At 46.3% G+C, this 12,907-nt stretch overlaps 1 protein-coding gene across 4 annotated transcripts in view; it reads left to right on the top strand.

Moving 5' to 3' along the window:
• The first annotated feature begins 1,274 nt into the window (after positions 1–1,274).
• Positions 1,275–12,907, top strand: part of LOC122124572 (activity dependent neuroprotector homeobox) — a 32,148-nt gene continuing 20,515 nt past the window's right edge. The window contains exons 1-2 of one of the 4 annotated variants that reach the window (XM_042699218.1): positions 1,275–1,347; positions 3,276–3,450. The gene's annotated coding sequence lies outside the window, so the exon portion shown is untranslated. Of the gene's footprint in view, positions 1,348–2,684; positions 3,451–5,746; positions 5,837–12,907 lie in introns of those variants that run through there. The other 3 variants (XM_042699220.1, XM_042699219.1, XM_042699221.1) reach the window with 3 other exon arrangements.

Here is a 12,907-nt window from a genome sequence, read left to right as displayed (position 1 = left end):
GGGCTTGGCATTCATGGCCTTCCCGCGTTCAGCCGGGGGCGCGCTCCGCTCCGGAGGCGGCTCCAAGTCTCCACGTCGACTGTCCGCGCGGCCTCCAGAGCCGAGGGCCAGCCTGAGTGGCCCAGGCCGGGCCCGGAAGGGCAGGGCGGCCTCCCCGCCGGCGAAGCTCGAAGCCCTCGCACCTCCCCGGGCCCGCCGGCGTCCCCGCCCCGCCCGCGGCGGCCCAGCTGAGCGCGCGCGCCGAGCACGTGGAGCCGCGGGCGGCCCGCACACCCCGCTCGCCCGCCAGATGTAGTCCTGGCCCAGCTGGGCCCGCGCAGGGATCCCCGCGCGGCCACCTGACCGAGTGCCGGCGTGCTGCGGCCCGCCTCTGCTGCCTCCGCCGCGGGCGCTGCGGCCGGGAGAAGGCGCCCGCCGCGCTCTCGGGCCCGGGAGCGCACTGCGGCCATTATCCACGGCGCCTCCTAGCGGGTCAATGGCAAGTGGTGGTTCTCGCGAGAGCTCCCCCTCGCTGGGGATTATATAATCTCCCCCGGGCGCGGGTGGGGGGGACTGGGGGCAACCCCCCTCTGGAAAAGCTGGGGGCCCGCGCGGGTGTGGGCAGGAGAGGGGTCTCGGGGGGCTGGGGGGGGAAGGGGTGCCGTCCCCACGGCCCCCCCATCTCAACTGGACAATAAGTCCTCTTATGCTAATGAGCACTTACGTCACTTCCGCTCTTTCTCGGCCGCCATTTTGGCTAGGGCAGGTTCGGGGACTCGCTCCGAGGCGCTTGTATTGTCTGCTGAGGGGAGACGCGGGATCGGCCCCCTCCCCCGCCGCCGCCGCCGCCGCCGCCGCCGGCCCGGTCTCCCCTCCGCCGCCCGCCGGGGCCCATGAGCCGGGCTCCCGCCCCCCGGCCGCCGCCATCTTGTGCCCCCTCCCCCTCCCGCGGGCAGCGCCGAGGGGATTTTGGCGTCTCCTCAGACACAGCTCCCTCTCCCGGTCCCCGCGGCCGGAGCGAGAGCCGCGCGGCCGCCGCCGCCGCCGCCGCCCGCCCGCGCCGGTGAGGCCGCCGCCCGCGCAGCCCGCGTCTCCTCCCTCCGCCCCTCCTTTGTCTGCACCGCTCGACGCCGCCGCCCGCCGCCCGCGCGGGACTGGAGGAGCCGCTCGCGCCGCCGCCGCCGCCCGCCGCTCTGCCGCGCCCGCCGCGCCCCCCGGCAGCAGCCGCGGCCGCGGCGCGAGCCGGACCCCGACGAGCCGGAGCGCGACGAGGCCCCGGGCGCGACCTCCCCGCCGTGCCGCCGCCATCCGCCCGCCGCCCGGCCCCCGAGCTCGCCGGCCCCGCGCGCGCCTCGAGGCCGAGTCGAGGTAAGTCCGCCGCGCGGACCGCGGCCCGGCCCTGCCCCGCGCCCGCCCGCGGACGCTTTGTGCGCCCCGCCGTCCGCACGCGCCCGCCCCGCGCCCGTCGGACCGCTAGCCCGCTCCGCTCCGGGGGCCAGGCGCCTCTCCCTGCAGCCCGGACCCTCTCCGCCAGCCCCGCCGCCCCGGGCTGTGGCAGCTCGTGGCATCCTCCACACCCCGCCCCCAGCCAGGACCCCGTTTCTCCCATCCCTGGTACTGGTCTCTGACGCCCCCTCCCCCCAAACCTGCTCCCCGCGAACACCCCAAGGCCGGGCAGGGCCCCGGTGCCCGCTCTACCCACCCTGCGCCGGGGAGGGGGAGGGGGCGGGGGGCGGGGAGCAGGCATGGCACCGAGTGAAAGTCTTTACCTCCCCGTGCAACCCTGTCCTCCCCGCGTTCCAGCTTCCTTCCCACCCCAACCTGAGGCCCCCACCTTACTCTCCCCTCAGTCTCAGCTGCCTGGGCTGCACGACCTCCCTTACGAGCTTCCTGGGCCCCAACTTTGCAGTAAGACCACAGAAAACGGAAATCCAGAAAACTGCAAAAAGACGATTTTTTTTTGTAAATGCAATGAATGAGAGTAGTTCTCCAAGCAGCCTCTTACTCAACCTCTTCTTTCCTCTGGGCTGTCTGCCTGCCTTCCCCTCCCCCCCAACCTGGATGCCTGACTGCTGGAAAAGGCGCGATCGCTTCTCTTCCTCTTCTGTCCAAGACCCAGCTCTGAACTGAAGTCTAATATCCTTTTTAGCCACACACATCCCACATTGAGTCTCAGTGCTCCAGCATTCACCAGTTCCTCTGCACGGTTCTTGCCATAACCCCATTTCACAGACAAAGGCTTAGGAGGGAAAAAGAACCCAGACTGTTTCCTGTGTTAGCCATTTTAGTGCTGGCCATCCCCACACACCCAGTTTCTATTCCTGATGCTGCTTGTGTCTGTCTTGATCCTTTAAAACGCAGGAAGAATACATTTTAGATGTAGATAGATAGATAGATCTTAAATAGCTTGATAGTTTCTTTATAAACCTGCATTGTTGCTTCTGGTTTATGGCCATGAAGAAAATACCAGCCCCCACCCAAAATGCACTGCAGCCAAGTCGGCTAAAGGCAATGACTGTTGGAGTCAGTAGGGGGCGCATTCTTTGCACTGGGTAAGGCTGCAGAGGGGGGAAGGGCCCCTGAGCCTAGAACAGGATGTGCTTCACAGCGCCTTCTACAGACCATGGGAAAATGGGCCCAGCCAGACACACACACTTGCACTCCTAGTTGGTGAGCTGACAGCAACATGGCGAAGGATTGAGTCAAGAGCAGTGATTTTATTTCTTCTAAGAAATCCACTCTGCACTTTTTGAAAGTTTTCTCCTTTTTACTTTTACAAAACCATTGACCCTCAGACAAGCCACATTTGTTCTTGAAGACCTTGGCACATCCTTGGGTCAGAGGTTCCCTTTCTCTGGAATTCTTTCACTTTAAGCTTTGAGTGTGTCAACATGTTTCTCCAAGGTCAGGTGGTAAAGAGTTTAAAATCTGAAGAGTAACAGGTTTGGGGTATTGCTCATTGGTCCAAATCTTTCCAGCTCTTTGAAAGGGTCAAATCATGATTGAAGGGTGTTAGACTTCTGTGGGGTGGTAATTTTCATAAGCATGAGAGATGGGTGTCATGATTTGCAAAGCTTTGTTGGTAAACGTCAAGCCCTTGTTGAGTTCTTCATTGATGAATCAACAAAGTCGATTGTACAAATTTCTATTTCCTCCCAACTTTGGTCTTGTAGTTGCCATGTGATATATCGGTAGCCAACCACCTTTGCAAGTGTTGACACCGGTCTTCTGTGAGCACCCACTTTCTTAGGGTGTGCTGATTTCTGTAGATTTTACTCCTCTTGTTATTTCCATAGGTGTGAGATGCACAATGCGAAACCTAGGCCCCAGCTTTTGCACCATGATGCACAGGGTTGTACTTTTGGTACTGAACTGATAGGTGGCCTAGTGGTTATGCCCTGTACTGCCATTTTGAGGATCTGGACTCCGTTTCCTGCCTTGCTCTTTGGACTACATTGTCAATTCACACCGGTGGGTATATTCATTTTGGAGGTTGGGAACTGCAGCAGTAGGGAAGTCAGAGACTTCCTCCTCCTTCCAAAGCCAACACTTTTCAGCCTAGCCACATTCCTCAAGGAACCGGTTAGAGCTGGTTCTGAACACTTAACAAAAAAAATGACTTAGGTTTAAGAGAAAATGTAAGGTTTTTTTTAATGGAATTGTAGTCAATTGTATTCCGTCCTCTTGTATGTAGAGCTCTAATCTCAATCTCAAGAGTTGCTAAACTCCTAAAGCCTTAAAGATCTGATGAGACTGATGGGGTTGAGAGTGGTGCCTTGGTGGCGGTAGAGAGCTTGCCTTACATGCACAACACCCTGGGTTTGATCCCCAGCACCTTGCAATGAAGCTCTGATGAGAACATTTTCTCCTTTTTCTGCTCTTGTTCTTGCTGCCCAAGATTGACAGTGGGGGGGGGGGGGGAGGGTTGATATTTAAAGATACTTTTAAAATGCTGTTGCAAACATCTTGCATATGTCAAGATAAATTGATAAGAAACCAAAGGATGTATTTGATACATAGTTAATCAGTTGGTGTTTTTAGGTTGAATTTGCCATTGATAATTGCTACTTAGTAGCATTTTGATGAATGAAAATGAGGCAAGTTGGTTAATTTGAAAATGCTGTTTAGTATTTATTAAACAGATAATGCGGATCTGTTGTTAGACAGTTACAAGTTCTTAAAAGCAGTTGTTTGAAGAGAGTTCATTTGAGTATATGTTGGATGTGAAGTTTGTGAAGGTGCTTTCATTTGGCCTATTATAAATGAGATGAAGTGTTGTGATATCTGTAGTGGCAATAGCCATTTTCCCGTTAAAGGAAAGCTTGTTGTATGCACTTTGGAAGCGTGTACTTTGTTGTTTCAAAGGTTTCCTGGTTCTGACACCAAAGGAAGAGCAGCACAAATTGGGTGTGAAGGCTAGAATTAACAGTATATAAGCTAAGGGTTCATTGTACAATAAATAGCTCAATTAACTAAAAGAGATAATGGGCACTCTTTAATGGAATTTTAAATCAAAATTCCTTTATCTTACCCTTTGTTGAAAAATTCCCTTAGTAGAAGCTACTCTATTGAAACTAACCAAGTCTTAAAGTTCCTGTGTAGGAAACAGGATCACTTCGATTGTGAATTTCTCATCATTATTGGACTTGCCAGTTCTGGAAGTCATTGATTTTAAAAGTAATACAATTTTGCTTTCCTTAACTTTTTTTTCTCCTTTAATCAGAGTGCAGGAGAAGTTCTAATATTATTTATATTGAAATGAAACTTGACAGTGTTGAGGGGATTTAACTTCAGCACCACTTGCAGGTAATAGACAAGCAAGAAAGCCTGAGTGCATAAGGCCTACCACACCTGAAATTGTCTCCTTCTTTGAAACACATTTTGAAAACATCTTATTAAAAATATTTGTAGAAATTTAAAATATTTGGAAAAATTTCTTGTTTAAATTGTATACACAGACTGTCAGCACATTAATTTAGTTGTAATTGCCACTTAAAAAGAAAAATGGGGCCTTTTGGTATAAAGGAGAAATTAAGAACTAATTCATAGAGAGAAAAAGAGATAAAATAATAACTTCAGATTTAAGTGTGTGTTTATTTTGAGAATTATGTGTAACAAAGTACAGTGGCAATTGTAGTAGACCCTGACACACTTAACCCATTAATTGATGGGATATGTGTGCACATACACATAAAGTAGTTGTGTTTTTTTTAGAGTTGGAAATGATTGTTACATTAACTACAGATAAGACACTAGAAGTGTAGTTTGGAGGTAATATGTTTGAATATTGGGGGGAATACCAGAATTAAATGATACAAGAGAAAAGTTGAAACTTTTTAAACATTAGAATCTAATTTACTGTTCTCACCAGGGTGCCCATAGCTGTTGTGCAATGGGATACTTGTTAACCTGGACTTCCAAGGGAAGTAACACCCTTTTCAGTGAGTGTTTAACAGTGATTTGCCTGCCTGTGAGGACCTGTGTGTTAGAAATGCTCCTCCCCGGTGTGAATGGTGTGTTTACTATTGAAATCAAAGCTCTTGGCATGTTAGTAGTGCCACATGAACTTACGATGTTTTCCTCCCCTAGATCTGTAAGACCTTGTGGTATTATTCCTGGTGCTGATGTGATACCCACCACTGTCAGACTTGTTACATTCTTAGTTTATAAACTTAGTTTGAAACTGCTAAATGTAAAGTCCTGTGCTAATTAATGTAATCACTGTTTACAAGTTGGCACCTTGCACTTAAAACCCACCTTCCAGAATGTCCTGCATTTGCCGTCTGCCAGTTTAGTGAGACTCTGCTCTGCCTCGCTGGGAGAGGCCTTTTTTCACAAATCCTGGCTTCTCATTGAGGGATCTATGCCACCTTGATTATGTGCAGGAATTGAGACAGGAAGTAGCAGGTAAAATGTAGGCTACCAACTAAGTAAAGTGATGATTTTGATTGGGGATGCACACTTTTATTCTTTCCTGTGGACAGTGTAAGATTCTGACTACTGTTTTTGGTATGGGCTTTCCCCTGTCTCTCTTTTTCACTGTCCTCTGCCTGGCATCCTGAGTTAACTGATCTTACTGGACCTTAGCTCCAAGACAGCTGCTAGAGGAATCCTGGAGCTTGTTGGGAATATCATCAGTGTTCAGAAATAAAAGTCTGGGAAATAGGGGAAGAAGAGTGGGGCATTGAAGATTTTGAATAGGTTTTACAAAGGGAAACTACGCTGAACAGATACAAATAAGTCTCTACACATCCTGATACTTTGTCTAGTAAGATTATAGATTCATCACTGATTCTGTTAGCTGTAAGTTTGTTAACATCGTAAGTGTTATGGCCCAGACCCCATTTCTGGTTTTATAGTATTATGAAATAATGTTAATAGCTAGCCAGTTATTTTTCCAAGTGATGTATAAGCCACTCTCAATTCTCAGTACTGTTCTTGTTAGATAAGTAGGAAAATCGAGGCACCACCACCATGCTCAGTGGAGAAGTGAGGATATCTGGGCTGGTTCTCGGGCCAGTGTTTAGGAACTTAGAATAAGCTCCTGTGTGAGGTATTTCACTAATGAGGCCTCCAGTGAATGCTTGGTAATTTCATAATGATGCTTTGTGCTTATATGGTCAGCCCCTATGGCGTAAATGGACTTATACAGTTAAAGAAGCTGGTCACACATCCCCAGGCTGAAGAATCGTGTCAGTTTTGCTGGTAACCTTTAGTGTTCAGTTAAGGAGCCTGTGTTTGGCCTGAAGTTACCCGGATGTCTAAAAAGAATCATAGCATCTGATTCCCTTACTTTTCCCAGTGTTTTGGTTTGGTGAAGTCTTCTTCCTTCTCTGAGCATTGGTTTTCCTAGATAATTGCTGGGTTCTTCCCACCTTCTCCCCTCCCCCTTTATTTTCTATGGTCTATAAGAGCTTGTGGAACTTGTGCTTTGCTTGAAAATCTGTAATATTCCCTTTTCTGGTGGGAGTTGGTTTAATGGAAAGAATCTTGTAAGTGACCTCTTTTGGTTGGGGGTGAGCGTGTTGTCTTTTGTTTTGTCAGCAGTGGGGCTTGAACTTAGGGCGTGGGTACTATCCTCAAGTTCTTTTTGTTCAAGGCTAGTGCTCTATCACTTTAAGCTACAGTACCACTTCCATTTGCTGGTGATTAATTGGAGATAACACGCACTTTCCTGCCAAGACTGGCTTCAAACCTCAGTCGCAGCTTCCTGAGTCACTCACGAGGATTACAGGCATGAACCACTGGCGCCTGGCTTCCTTTTTTTTTTTTTTTTAAGGTGGAAGACCAGGACTTAAAATTAGTAGGTAACACTTTTCCTCGTGGACTAGCGTTCTACCAAGTAAGACACACCTCCAACCCCTATGTCATCTCTTTTGAAACCTGGCATATCTGAAGAAACTTCGGCCTGGTGAAATATGGCAGAACTTAGTAAATTCTAAATTGGAATTATGAATTTACCAGAATCTGTGCTCTTGTGAAAGAGATGAGCAGACAGAATCCTCATGTCATGCTAGGATCTGGTTCGAGATCATCTATACTTAACATGAAAACCCGAGTGAAGTTCCCTGGAGGATTCGTGAAGCTTGCGCCGTCAGATGCACAGGGATGCATTTCAGAAATGCCTTAACTCTGGATGTAGCTTTGGGAAAATGGAGAGGAAAAGAAAATCTTGAACATGGTTTAGATCAATTTATTGAGAAAAAAATACATTCCTCGTTACTATGGAAAGGTTATTTCTGGGTGTTGATGGAGCATGAAAAGTGTATTAGAGGATCAAAAGAACTTTGTTTTATGACATGTACGTGCAAAGATGTGGCCTGATCTGTAATTATTATAAATGGTCATATCTACTTGCCCTGTTAGCCTACTTATGAAATAGTTCCCTTTCTCTTATTCTCAGGCTAGATTTTTCACCTAAACTGACAAAAGCAAAATTGGCTCTAAGCTTGTGGCACTCTTATCATAGGCAGTAGATACCTAACATTACGAATTGTCTTCTTAGCTTTGTTTTTAAGTGGCAAGGCATCTTTCTCCGGCTTCACATGAAATTTTATGTGAACACTTACACTGATGAAGGTTAGGATACCTGCCCTCTGTGCTCCACTTTCCCTTTGTCTCCCCAGCATCGTCTTCATGAAGTCTAGCCCAGCTTAACCTCAAATTTGATCTTTTGCCTCCGCCTCCTCAACGCTGGACTTGCAGAAGTACACCATCACACTCAACTGTATACATAATTACACTTGCCTTGGAGGGCACCCTGAAAACTGTAGGTAAAGTTGTTGCGCTAGAGATTCTGATGGACACAGGATTCATATTTGAGATCTAAATTATTTAAGGAGCAACATAATATCCAGTTAAAGGGATAGTCCTAAATTAATCTGAAAGGCTTCTTTGAAAAGGAGTGACCCGGCCAGGAGGATCATGAATTGGAAGCCAGACTATGTAACCAGGGCTCCACATTAAAGCCCTATGTCCAGCAAGGATTGACCCACAGGTTTTTTTGGGGGGGAGGGACTATAAAATCTTGGTAACACTTTTATGTTTCTACATTTAAAATTACCAGGGAGCTTATAAAGTTAAGATAATACTAATTTATAACTTGATTAGCTTGCTTGGATGTACTGCAAAAAAGTGTTGATATGGTAACCACATCTGATTCTCAAGAGTAACAGTCTAAGCTTTTTACAAAGTTAATACCCTAGTGTAAACTTAAATTTTTAGTGGTTGGGAATCTGAACATCAGTTTAAGCACTAGCTTTCATCATCTCATTTACTCCTGACATTTGGTTCTGCATATGCCATAAGGAAATAGGCCTTTAGAGGTTGTGTAACATTTTTAGGTTACAAAGGTGCAGGGCAAGGGCTTAAGCACAGATCTGTCTAGTTCTACAATAGAGTCACTGCATCTTCCATCTTTTTTCTTACAGTGGAAGCATTATTATCCTACATCACCTAGCTCTTGGAGTTTTACATTGTGACTCATTCATACAAATTTCTACTTATGAAAATAGTAATTTTACTGGAAAATACAAACTTTGATTTAGGCTGTAAGCTTCACTCTTGAACAAGTTCTTTCCCCTCTCCTTGATTTGGTTTTGGGGGTACAGGTGGTACTGAGATTTGAACTTGACCTTGCACTTGCAAGACAAATGTTTCTTAACCACTGACCCATGCCTCTACCCATCCCTTCTCCTTTTTGCTATGACCTCAGTATCTTACTCCCTCATGCCTAAGTCAGTGGTGGTTTTACAGGTCTTTCAGATTGAGTAGTTCTGGAATGGGTTTACTCCCATGGGTGATTCTAATACTGACTAGGTATAGCTTCTGCTCTATTCAGTTGACTTTGTGTGTGTGTGTGTGCACGCATGCGTGTGTACCTGTCTGGGGCTTGAATTCGCGGCCTGCGTGCTGTTCCTGAGCTTTTTTGCTCAAAACTAGTGCTCTACTACTTTGAACCATAGCACCCTTCTGATTTTTAAGTGGCTAATTGGAGATGAGTCTCACTGGAACTTTTCTGCCCCAGCTGACTTCAAACCACAATAATCAGATCTCAGCCTCCTGAGTGAGCCCCTGGCTCTAGGGGTCTGGGTCTTTCTTAATGGTACCTCCTGGTTATGCAACCAGGTTATTCCTATTAAAATGTCATTAAAATCATTTCTGGGGCTATACTTGCCTAGCATTCCTAGGCTCAATCCCTGGCACAAGAAAAAGACATCTATTGCCCACTTTTCTACTGCAATACCTGCAGAATGTGCTCCAAGCACCCAGCAGACATGGCAACAGACAGTAACTTAACATTCAAAGATCCACCCATCTTATTTGTCCTCAAACCTCTTTTCAGCCTTGTCATTCATGGTTACCTAGAGCCTTGACAAAGCAGCCTTTCTGCTTCGTAGAGTAGTTCCTAGAAGTCCTGTGTTCCTGCCTCTGGCATCACACCTGTAGTGATGCTGTGCTGATGCACACTGTCTAAGCTCCACAGCTATTTCTAACCTCTGCTAAGCATGCCACCCCCCCTCCCCTCCCTTTCTCTCCCTCCCCCCATTTCTCTCTCTCGTTTTTGTTGTGTCGGTCTTGGGGCTTGAACTAAGGACCTGGGCACTGTCCCTGAGCATCTTTTTTTTGGGGGGGGGGGGGGTCCGGTCTTGGGCCTGGGAGCTGTCCCTCAGCTCTTCAGCTCAAGGCTAGCGTTCTACCACTTGAACCACAGCTCCACTTCCGGCTTTTTTCTTTTTGCTTATGTGGTGCTGAGGAATCGAACCCAGGGCCTCAGGCATGCAAGGCAAGCGCTCTACCACTGAGCCACCTTCCTAGCCCCCTGAGCATCTTTTTGCTCAAGGTTAGCACTCTACCACTTGAGCCACAATGCTACTTCCAGCCTTTTCTGTTTATGTGGTACAGAGGAATCAAAACCAGGGCTTCATGCATGCTAGGCAAGCACTCTACCTCTAAGCCACATTCCCAGCCTGTGAACTCTTTTCTAAAGATGTTTGTGGCAAGTTCAGCATACATTACATACTATAGATACCTATGGAATGTCCTGTCTTTAACTCTTTTCTAGGCAGAGACTCATTCATTCAGTCTGTATTGAGTGCCTGCTTTGTGCTAGCCACCAACAAAGATGCTGGGAATCCAGCAGGGGGAAAAACCAAGCAGAATACTTCTAACTGGCCTTCTTTATCTTGAGTGGCAAGGTTGATGAAGATGCGTTGTGGTTGCGTTATCAGCCATGTACCTCCGTAAATCAGCTGCATGGTTTATGGCTTCAGATCATGTATATAAATGTGAGCATTTCATATGAAAGCTTTTAAGTCACTGTGTAATTATTTTTATAATTGATCATGTCATGTCTCTAGCTGATGATTTATCATTATATTGTGTTTATATGTACGCTATATATAAGACTTAAAATGCTACAAGCCAGGCACTGGTGGCTCAAGCCTGTAATCCTAGCTACTCAGGAGACTGAGATCTGAGGATCACGGTTCAAAGCCAGCCCGGGCAGGAAGGGCTGTAAGACGCTCTTATCTCCAATAAAAACTACTCAGAAAACTGGGAGTGGCGCTGTGGCTCAAGTGGTAGAGCACTACCCTTGAGACTAGCACCCCCGCCCAGAGTTCAAACCCCAAGACTGGCAAAAAAAGAAAAACAAAATGCTACATCAAAATTTTTACCAGTTTTCCTTTAAAAGACTTCACTTTTACTGAGACCTCCTTTTTTTTTTTTTAGTTCTCCTCTTACAGCTACTTGAAAGAAACTTAAGATAGCTTTGAAATTTAAAACATGGGAATTCTCTGAAGATCTTTCTGTAATGACATATGCTCTTTCAAAACTGAAAATGAATTGAACTTCTCATTATGGTGACTCTAGCTGTATTAATCTATCAAGGCAAAGAAAACTGGGAGTTTTTAAATATTTCAAAGTTTGGAGGCCACTTATGTCTGGGGGGGGGCAAAGAGTTACTAATTTAAGTGTCTACAATAGTCTGAGAAGTTGTGGTGGTCTTCACATCCAGAGACTTGCTGTAAAGGATATGCCCTGCTTCAGGAAATCATAACCTATGCATAATAAACATTTCTGACAAAGGCCCTCAATAATAAGTACCCCTGATTTTGAAACCAGACCACCCTTAAAATTCCAAGCATCCCTTATCTACTTTCATAGTTGATATTTATTAAATTTTCCAGAAGTTTTTTTATAATGTATTGTTAATGCTGATAAGATATACTGAACAACATCATATGTACCGTTCTGTAGCATTAAGTACTTTGACATCTCCAATACAACTTTCTACCATACCCATTTTAAGAACTTTTTTCTTGCCGGGCGCTGGTGGCTTATGCCTGTAATCCTAGCTACTTGGGAGGACTACTAGACTTGAGCTGCAGAGCTCAGGGACAGTGTCCAGGCCCAGAGTTCAAGCCCCACAACCCAACCAAAAAAAGAAAAAGAACTTTTTCTTACAAAATTGAAATTTTGTATCCATTCAGCTCTAACCCTCCTTTCCTCTTCCCAGCCTCTGACAGCAGCTATTCTGCTCTGTGAACTGGACTACTCTCCCTTATGAGCCTGATCTTACTGTATTGTCCTTCTGACTGGCTTGTTTCACTTAGCTCAATATATCCAAGATATTGTTACTGCACTTGAGCCATGCCTCAAACTACATTGGGTTTTTTGTTGTTGCTGTTGGGTGGTGGTTTTTGCTTTTTGGTTTTTGGGTTTTTTTGGTTTGGTTTGTATTTTTGTTGTTGTTGGATTTTGTTTGTTTTTTTGCCAGCCCTGGAACTTGAACTCAGGGCCTGGGCTCTCTGTCCCTGAGTTCTCTGTGCTCAAAGCTAGCACTACCACTTGAGCCTTAGCACCACTTCTGGCTTTTTTTGAGTAGTTTGTTGGAGATAAGAGTTTCATGAACTTTCCTGTCTGGGCTGGCTTTGAACCACAATCCTCAGATCTCAGCCTCCTGAACAGCTACAATTATAATGGCTTGCGCCACCTAAATTGCATTTTGGTTTTGGTTGTTTTTTTTTTTTTTTTTTTAAGGAAAAACAGGACTGAGTGTATAGAGCTATATGCAAGGTCCTGGGTTCAGTCTCTTAATACTGAAATTAAAAACTAAAAAATTAAAATTAGAAACTTAAGGAAAAGTTATGTGTGCAAATTATTATATAGTTGTCCCTTGCTATATCACAGTTCACTTACTGTAGCTTCACTGTGTCGCTGTTTTGGTTTTTCTTTTAATATGTAAATAGTGATCCTTACCTATGGCAGTTTTGTTCCAGAGGCACCTGCCTCCCCATGATAGGTGAAAATCTGTTAAGTAGCAGTTAAATCCCTTGCTACATCACATTGTTACTTGGCAGATTTTCATCTATCTCAGGGGTCTCTGGAATGTAACTCCCACAATAGGAGAGGGATCACTGTATTG

The sequence above is a fragment of the Dipodomys spectabilis genome, unplaced genomic scaffold (genome assembly GCF_019054845.1).
Source record: "Dipodomys spectabilis isolate Male_0828 unplaced genomic scaffold, ASM1905484v1 ptg000240l, whole genome shotgun sequence".
Lineage (NCBI taxonomy): Eukaryota > Metazoa > Chordata > Mammalia > Rodentia > Heteromyidae > Dipodomys > Dipodomys spectabilis.
This window is presented reverse-complemented; position numbering and strand designations above follow the sequence as displayed.